General features: G+C 38.1%; 1 long non-coding RNA gene across 1 annotated transcript; it reads left to right on the forward strand.

The window, feature by feature from the left end:
* The first annotated feature begins 388 nt into the window (after positions 1–388).
* On the forward strand, positions 389–6,090 carry LOC137327379 (uncharacterized). The gene is made up of 3 exons (XR_010964440.1): positions 389–445; positions 4,145–4,189; positions 6,010–6,090. It is a non-coding gene; the product is annotated as an uncharacterized lncRNA (long non-coding RNA).
* Positions 6,091–7,141: the final 1,051 nt, after the last annotated feature.

Consider the following 7,141-nt stretch of genomic DNA (forward strand, 5'->3'; position numbering starts at 1 on the left):
TTCCCTGTTTTCTCTCTCCCTCCTTTTTTAAATAGTGGGGTTACATTTGCCACCCTCCAATCTGCAGGAGCTGTTCCAGAGTCTATAGAATTTTGGAAGGTGACAACTAATGCATCCACTATTTCCATGGCTACCTCTTTTATTACTCTGGGATGCCCGCAAATCACCCCCGCCCACCACCTCGCGCTGCCATCCCGCCGCCATTTTAAAATTGAGCCCATGGTGTCTGCTTGTATGCTGAAATGCAAATTAGGTTCATTGGAAGTGGAAGCTATGATTTATCCCATATCCAATATCAGTTTCTCTACTTGATCAGCAAAATGTTTCAATTTATTTTCTCTAAAATGCATTACAGAACCTGAGATACCACCTTCCACCATTTTGCCATTCATTATATTAAGTACAACTTCTGAACATACTGCTGTGGACAAGCAGCAACTCCCAGGTAGTTTCAATAATAAAATTATGGAAGAGACAAGTTTGTGTGTAAAAGATGAATTATTTGTGACCTGTAACATATGTGCAGGTTATCAGTATGATAAGTCCTAATGATTGACATGTCATGATGTTATTACTCATGACTAGAATGGTTTGAAATATGAAGCCTGATCAGTCTACCATGTTACATGTTGGTTAGTCAGGGTGCTTTTTCAAAGCAAATTAATTGGTCAAAAAAGTGCGTATATTCTTGAAAAATTGTTCACTTGTGATTCAGTATTTTTAAAATAAGTTGTAGAGTTTATCAGCACACTTACTTACACAGTAAGTGAATATGTATCAGTGAAGCATATTATTTGGTTACTAAATTACATCTAAGTCAAAGCAGTATATTGCAAAAATACTTTGGGGGTGATATTCGTCTGCCTATCACCCTGTTCATGCTGAAAATTGGGCCAGTCGTCAGACAAAAATTCAAAAATAAATCTCTCATCCATTGGCTGCCTGAGGACTGCCCGACTCGATTTTTGAGCAAGCCTCAAAATGGGCAGCCAGCGCTCCCACCTGAAACAGGTGAGAACATTATGCCGGTTGTAGAATCCTGACTCCATTTTCCTTTTCCCATGGGCGGAGTATGTACCGCGCACGTTCTGCCCATTGGTACCCAGTGCTGAATGGCCTAACCAACGATCCTTAACGGGATCACTGTAGGCCGCTGACAGAACTCCTCCTGACTCCACAAAAATCTTCCGACCCGCGGGTGCTCGTCTGCAACCCCCACGATTGCCACCCTGCCTAACTCTTTATTTCCGGCTCAGCTTCTTGGAGGAACTGCTGGATTTCTCTCTCCTCCCCAACTGGTGAGCTGCCTGTGAGAGCTGCTTCAGCACTTGCAGCTCGCCAGCATTATGAAAATGAGGCTCATCATGAAAATTGGTTGGGCCTTTGATTAATTCCATCAGACGGGCAGGGGTGACTCGTACCGCCTGCCTCCTGCTCAATGGAATCAGTCACCCAAAAATCACCCCTTTATGTCTTGTTTGGTAGTTTTCGAGAATATAAGAAAATGAATGTGTTTCCTTGAAAGAGGTCATTGATAAAGTAACAGTATGCTGTGATGGTGCACTACATCTTGGCTACAAAGGAGTGTATTGATTGTTCAGTGCACTATAGCTTATTTGTTTGCTATGCTTCATCTAACCTACATTGTAATCATCATGCTTGGAAGAATTGTGCTCCTTAGTCCATATACTGTACTTCCCTTAGTTAGTTAACCGCATCTATCTATCAATACACAGCAATGCTATATCATTTGGAGATTAATCAATGTATTGCATGGCCAAAATACTATGTTGCTGAGTGATTCATTGGCCCTTTTACCATTGCATTTGTATATAGAGTATTGCTTGGTTAATATGTTGAGTTTACACTTTGAGGTGTGGAATTTATTTAGTACAGATACAAAAAGCATTTTGCTTGGCCAGTTGTCATCATCATTTCCACTGCTTGTAAGGAGTGGTTTCCTCGCTCAGGAGATTGTACCTTATCTAACATTTCTTTACTTGTCTCCGTCATTAGTCCTTCCTCTTTAGTCATTGTGTTAGTCGGATGTATATTAATACACTGCTTTGTGCCTGAACGTACATTTTATTCAGTGGATTTAGAGGAGTTATATTACTTTAGTTAACTAAAATTTATCAGGCTGTCTATATCTACCTAAAGTTCAATTTTGCAGTATGTTTTTGAAAAGTTATTCCTAGTCAATTCATCACATCCTATGTACAGTTTAATTTTTGCAACTGCTGGAATTATATTTTCTTGGAAGGGCCTTCTTCATTCTTTGAATGGATGCTTTCTCCACACGCAAAGGTTCAGTCTCTCATCCATTTGTTCCTGGGGAGTCACATGCTCGACATTGTAGAAAGTGATGTCATGAGCTTGTGAAGACATGATTGATTGTTTTTGCTCTCTATAAAATGCAACCACCCTACCTGATTGTCAGCTGCAGTTTCTAACTTAGTGGTTTCCCCAATTTGAAGATGGAAATCTCTGATAAAGCATGTGGGAAGGCTGGGAGAAGCACATTGTGTGGAGAATGCATCCATTCAAAGAATGAAAAAGATTCTACCAAGACAGATAATCTATCTTCTTCATTCAGCATTCTCCACGCAGTGAATGAATATACTAAAGAGCAATCAAGTAAGAGGAGGTAAACATTTGCAATGGGGTTTCAACAAGGGGAGAGACTTCCTGACAGATGATCCCCTATTGAACTAGAAACTAAGAGTTTATGAAAAACTGAAATGGCCAAGACATGAAGCCAAAGAGAACTGTGTTTTAACCCAACTTTGAAGGTAACATAATACACAGGCATAATACACAGGTAACAATGCACGAAATAGATTTAAATATTTAATTGGAGTACCATGATACAAGTCTTTTCCATATTGCTTTGTAAACTTTGATGGTGGATGTTATAGTGGAATTAATTATGGTATCCATGAGAGGTCTTGTTAAGTCAAATGGTGCTTTTCAATAACCAGGCTGTCAATAAGAACGTGACTGGATCTAAGTGAAAAATTCAAGTTGTGGGAGCAGATTTCACCTGCAAAATCTCAATTTTGAATACTGAAGGGAGTAGAGGTAATATTTAGCTCACAAATATGTTTTCAGTGTTGTTGGGACCACTGAGGTAAAAGGTGAGGATTTGCAGCTATTGAGTGTTGAGGTGGGTTTGGAGGCAGAAGCAGGCAATTTGAGTGCTCACTGTTCATTAGTTGGAGCACTCTTTTTATATTTGTTAGATCTTTTGTGACCATTCCTCTGAATGTTTAAAAAAAAACATAAAGGCCTGATCTTGTAGATAGAAAATGAAAACCCAAGGTAAGGGCAGCAATTATTATTGTCATCGTCCAAAAGTAGGCATTTGATGCAGAAGTCACACCCATTCATCACAGATTTTAATAGTCTTTACTGTGTTTAAAGCCTTTGGCAAGAGTTGATGCAGCCATTCTGTCAGTTAGAGAGGGTGATAGCTTCACACATTTGAAATATTTTAATTTTGTCAAGTTCCTCTCTCTCAAAATGTTTATTTTCTCTTTCTGTTCTGGGAAAAATATGATTTGATAATTGTAGCATGAAACCTATCTTGTAGCAAGTTCTGAAATCTAAAGTAATTTGAACATCAAGTAGTGACGACTCAATACTGGAGCTGGGAAGCATTGAACTGATGATTAAGCATAATGTTTGCCTTTTGTAGAGGCCAATGACAGTCAATCACATTTTGACAGCCATGCTCATGACATCACCTTTTTGAATGTCACATACGTCACTCTTCAGCATCTGGAATGTGTAGAATATTGAATGAAGAATGCGCTTAAATTTGTAGAGTTATGGTTTGGGATTTGTTTTCATATTTCAATGCACTTGCTCAAAGGTAGCTGTCTGGTTAAGTAATCATATCAATAGTAAAGTTTAATGTTGTCTATTTACTAAGTTCATTATTTAGTCAGAACATGAAGTGGCTTTGGGCCAGCTTTGTTTTGATTGGCATATTGTGTATTAGCAATGTTGGCTATGACTTTTTTTTCTACCTAATTTACTGTGTTAGTTTATTTAAATAACCATGAAAGTTGTTTGTTTTCTCCTATATATCATACAGAAATTCAGGTACAACCCTCCAACAATTCATTTTTATTCACTTCAGGCACAACATCTGCATTAGATCCCATGGAAACCCAGCAGTTCTCAGGTAGTTGTAATAAGAGCTAACATGGATGTGAGATTTTTTCTTGGACAGTTGCAGCAAGTTGCATGTTATATATTTGTTTATATGTCATTAATCGTCAGTTCTAATGCTTTCACAGCTTTTAAGGATTGGGATATCACGCATTGAGTGTTCTGGCATCTGATGTGTTGCATGTCCAGTACACAATAATATATAAAATATGCTTTTGCAGAGCAAGTCATCTTGTCATTGTAATTGTCCATGTTAAGAATTAATTTAATGTAATGTTTTGGAACCAATAAACAATATGATTGTCTCACATTATTTAATCAGTGCACTTGCATGAAGTGTATTACATGGTTAGTAAAATCTTTGCATGGAAATGAGGCATAATCAACAAATTTGGTGGAGTATTTCAAAATATTGTATTGCTTAGACAACACAAGCAAATTTGCTTGGTCCACATTCACTCCCCAAGATAAAATCTCTCCCTACCATTTTTAGCTAGTTTTGTCCCTTTTTATAACTCTCCATGCCAAGTAACTACCAAAGACAATGGCTTTGGTTTTCCCAGTTTTTAGTTGGAGGAAATTTTTTGCTCATCCGGTACTAGATGTCGGACAAGCAGTGTAACAAATCAGAGGCAGTGGAGGGGCCGAGGGAGGTGGTGGTGAGGTCGAGCTGGGTGTCATTAGCGTACATGTGGTTTCGGATGATGTCACTGAGGGACAGCATGTAGATGAGGAAAAGGAACTCTAACATGGTTTAAACTCAAGTCCCCTAGTTCTACCCAACGCTGCTCTAAAGTAAATAGACCAAGGTCCTTATGTCTATCTGAGTAGCTGAGGTTCTTTAAGCTAGGAATCATTCTTGTAGCTCTCTTCTGGATCTTTTCCAGGGCCACTATATCACCCACCAGGTGGGGGACCAAAACTGGGCACAGTACTCCAGATGAGGTCTGACCAGTGACCTACATAGTGACAGAATGGTGTTGTTTGATTTACACTGCTTTAGCTTCAGCATTTCTCTATTGGTCATGAACCTTCAGTGATCTGTGCACAATAACACCCAGACCATTTTCTTTCTCAACCTTCTTCAGCAGTGTTCCCTGCAAATGATAGATGTGCAATGTACCCTATTGTGAAATCTTCTCAGAGATTAGATAGGTGAACCAAAGATTATGTAAAATTTCTTCCTGACCCCAAAATGTAATTAAACTAAACTCACCATTGTCTATCCACCATCATCTCACCATCTCCACTATTCAACCCTGGCTGATGATATTCCACTGAGGATATTTCAGTTTTTGTAGCAGTACATGGATTATCATATTCCATGCAGTACTTCATTATCTCTATCCATATTTATTTCTATAAATTTTCAATATCATTCCTAACCAACAGGGGTGATTTTCTCCAGTTGCTTTGTCTTAACAGATGGGAAGATTTCTTCTGGTCGATATTTCTGCTGACCTTGTGATGCATTATTTTTGACTAGAGGAAAGCATCCCCATGGATATTGATCCAGTTCTTATTCAAAAGAATTATTATTCAACTCCACTTTAATTGTTTTTACTGGAAGTCCATTTCTAGCCACTACTCTGTGGGAATAAAAGTTTCTTCTCTATCCTCATTTCAGGCTCATTAGTTTTGTACTTGTGACCACTTGTTCTTTGTTCATAGTCCAGTTTAGTCTGCTTGTGTTGCACCAATTCACCGCACCAATGTGCTGCATTGCCAAGTTACTCGAAGCTATTCTATTTGATTTTTACCATCGTTGCCATGCATCAGTTAATATGCAAGATCACAAAGTGTTTTATTTGCTTTCTCTGAAATAAATTACAGAACCTGAGATACCATCTTCCAGCAGCGCACCTTTCCAACCAACTCCTGAACCTGATGCCACAGATATGCAGACATTCACAGGTAGTTCAGTGATGCATAAAGATTTAGGATATGTTTTTCAATGTGAGTAATGCATGCATTTGTATAGCACATGCCATTAGTATCATTTTTATCATGTTCTAATGCATTCACCTCTGATAGATTTCAATGTCAGCATGAAGTGTATTACCTAGTCAGTATGAAGTAATATGCAAAGTGACTGAGTGAGCGTTTGCATATGTGATAGTTGATCAACAATTCTCTAAAGATCAGTTCTATTATGAAGTCAATATAATGCACCCTGGAAATAAGACAGGATGCTATTTTGAAACATTGGCTGGTCCATAAACTTTACTTGGGTTGAAGTATATTTAAAGACTATATTGCATGGTTGATATATTTAATGTTATTTGTTCAATATATGGCATCTTTTTTCACTCCCAAAATGTAAATCTCACAAACCATATTTTTATTCCCCCTTTTAAAAGCTAATTTTAATTTCCCTCTTTATATCTCCCCCCTTTCATTCCATGTTCCTTCAGAAAATGTGTAGACAAGTGACCTGTTCTCAGGCATTTGCCTATGGACTATTTTGAACAGGTTCCTTGGAGATGCAGAAGAGGCTGATTTTCCTTGCCTGTGAGAGGGGACTCTTGCTCTATTTCACTCTTACCTTGTTGAAATTGGGACTGCACTGCATGGGAAATCATGACCGGTTTTGTTGTTTGTACAGTGTATTGTGCACCAATGCAATATATCAATGTGTTGTATCTCCAAGTCATTTGAAGCTGTCATGGTCACATTTGTGGCCATTGAAAAGTGTTATTTGCATGGTCTATTCTAAATTATGGAACCTGAGGTATCATCGTCTGTTATTCATCGTTCAATAGCAGACATGTTTTCATGTAAAGTGGCACGTGCATTTCTAGTATATCTCATGTGTATGTGTGTGTATAATACATGTCAATAATGGTGATATTAGAATTTTCTAATGTTTTCATTTGAAGCATTTCAATACCAAGGACTGAGTATAATAGCTTAAAGAGTATTTCCTGGCTAATCAATTGTAATATGTGGTCTAAATGAGAATGCT

The sequence above is a fragment of the Heptranchias perlo genome, chromosome 11, assembly GCF_035084215.1.
Source record: "Heptranchias perlo isolate sHepPer1 chromosome 11, sHepPer1.hap1, whole genome shotgun sequence".
Lineage (NCBI taxonomy): Eukaryota > Metazoa > Chordata > Chondrichthyes > Hexanchiformes > Hexanchidae > Heptranchias > Heptranchias perlo.